The sequence below is a fragment of the Alligator sinensis genome, unplaced genomic scaffold, assembly GCF_000455745.1.
Source record: "Alligator sinensis unplaced genomic scaffold, ASM45574v1 scaffold887_1, whole genome shotgun sequence".
Taxonomy (NCBI): Eukaryota; Metazoa; Chordata; order Crocodylia; family Alligatoridae; genus Alligator; species Alligator sinensis.
The window spans coordinates 1,403,216-1,406,044 of record NW_005842357.1 but is presented as its reverse complement, the minus strand read 5'-3'; positions in this window follow the sequence as shown (position 1 = coordinate 1,406,044).

Genomic DNA, 2,829 nt, shown 5'->3' with positions numbered 1-2,829 from the left:
TTCCCTACTATATGTGGAAACTTAGGCATGCAACATTATTGCAGCATAAACAGTTTACAGAGGAATCCTACAATGAAATTCATAGTCCATCACAGTGTCTGTGAGCACCTACTCTAGATAAAATATGAGGAGGTTAGGAAACAGTGTTGTATGTGTTATAAATTATTTCCATATTTTACTTTTATTGTGTGATTACATTGCTACAATTTTGTTTGATCTTTTACATTTTTTTATTTTTAGAAAAGGATCTTAATCATTTATGAAAGGTATTTACAAACACTTTGAGGAGTGCTTTATTGTCACAAATACGCATTTGAGACAGTCCAGGTAAGGAGGATTTCTTGAGGGAACGGCAAGCCAATAGCACTCAGTCAAATTAGGATACAAAACCCATGTAAGATGGCTTGTATTTCTTTCATTATTGCTAACTGCAGAGTAATTTTCAAAGCTTCAGTTTCTCCTTACACTTTTTATAATCTTACATCAAAGCCTATTTCCAGCTGGGCTAAGTAATACTTTGTTTTATGTAGATATGAATCAGGCTTGTTCATTGCCCTTTATTCTCTATTTTCTCCTGAATCATTGAATTTGTCAGTGGCCGAATTATTGTCTCCATGCAGATAGCTCCATTGTCATTTTGCCAGTGACTTTCTATTTTTACTAAAAAGTTCCTCATCATTTATACCAAATGGTCATAGGGAGGCCTCAGAGTAGTTCCTTGAAATATTTAGATTCTTTGTGTTTATCATCTCAGACATCAAATTATTACCATGTTGTGTGAGTTCTCTTTATGCAAATATGATAACAAGCTAGATGGCTTCAGAAACCCTTCAGTTGACTGACAGACTTCAGATACCTACAGAGAGACAGCCAACATACTGGAACAAATAAGTGTCATTGCTTTAGACAAGATTTTCAGAGACAAAAGGCAATTTTGTGGCCAGCTTCTACTGACATGCAGTACCCGTGGGGAACCTCCCTAATTTTTTTTAAATTAGTCCCTTAAGCTACTATCAAGTACATATTGAATCTGTTTGGACCAATGCAGTTAATAGAGTAAAATAAAAGACTGCTATCTATGGTGATGGAGAATGTTGCTAAAATTAGTCATCTGCACTAGTGTCCCCACATTTCAAACAGTTGTTGTGTACATTATGGGCTAGCTGTGCAGACTGCTCACTAGAGGCACAGGTCACATTAATAAAGTTCTGCCAGTGGTTGACTATTGGTAGTAGTTGAAATCTTAATTCTGGAGAAAGCCTCTGTGGAAAACAAGAACTAAAAAAACCCTCTCAACCTTCTTCTTTTTCCAAAGTTTTTCATCCCTACTAAACAACCACAAAAGACAAAAAAAATACAAAAAATTATTATGAGACCATCTATAAAGATATTAGTGAAAGGGAACTTGTTTACAATTAGAGCATGACTTCATTCAGGGTTCAGCCCAATTGTTGATATTTGTAGTAACACAATAGGAGGGAGTGTCTGAGAAAAGATATCTCCCTGAACACTGATTAACTGTGTTCATTTTTCATTTTGGAGAACCTGTAAAGATGGGTGTGCGGGCCGCCTCCCGATCCCATCCATGTCGCCATGTGCGAGCCGGGAGCGATATGCGGACCCGTCTTTGCGCACGTGGGCTGTGGCCAGCAGCCTGGGCATGCGGGGTCAGAGGAGACCGTGCGGCTGCAAGGCACACACGGGCTTGAATTAGTCACAGAGGCGTAGTGGTTGATTCAAAGATTGTTTACTTACACCAAAGATGGTCACAGTGCAGGCAGGAAAACTTGTTTGAGTTACAGTTGCAGATAGAAAAGATAAGAGGCGGACTAGAGTTCCTTCCCGTGAACACTCTTCTACCCCATCCGGTTGGAGGCTCTAAACCACGAGCCCGTCACGCCAACCGAATAAAGTACTCGAGACAAAGAGCTCTGAATAAACTCACACGAAGTTTGCTAGGCTCCGTGGGTCCTTGTGCGCGCAGGGAAGAGGGATACATCGAGGATTGCGCTCAGTGACGAGGAGAGGCTAGAGGCTGATCAGACCCCTGTTGCCTGCTTTAAATGCGCTGGGTCCGATAGGCTCCGCAGTGCTTAGAGATCTTCACACAGCGTGAAGTCTCCTCCTCCTGGTGTTCGTGGAGTCCTCCCTTGCGGGGGTTCTCCTCGGAGTTCTCCAACTTGGGAGGAAACCACCCAAGCCTCTTATACGGCTAGCAAGCCAATCACTAGCTGCCACATGTGCATAATTTCATGCAAGCCAATAATGGGGCTTGAATTAGAATACAAATGACGGGAAATCTTTGCACTGAGCATTTCTTAGATGCAAAAAGAAATGCACGATGCAAAGAAAGCTACAACTTTGGCGGGAAATTCTCCCTTGCACCGGGGTTCTCCTTTACAGTAGAAAACTCCACCGTGCAAAGAAGCTGCAATTTAGCGGGAAAATAATTCAGTGGTGCCAAAGCACACACAAGAACAAAAATCACAACTTTGGGTTGTGACAATGGGTACAAATATAAACTTTAAAATTAATTCTAACCTTCAGGTCTACCTGTATTTAGAATAGTTGTCATAACAATTAAAGGAATATTTATTCCAAAGTAATGTCTTTAAATTAAACTTTTATAAATATTATGACTGTGTGAATGTTGGCAGCTGTTTTGTTTCATTTCTAATTCAGATGTTTTGACGTCAAAACACTGAATCTGAAATGAAATGCAAGGCTTTGAAACAGCTATGAAATGAAATGGGCCATCCAAAATGTTTCAGAAATTTTCCAAAATGATTCGGATGTTTCAGAGCTATTTCAGAGGTGGGCTTGCAGGGA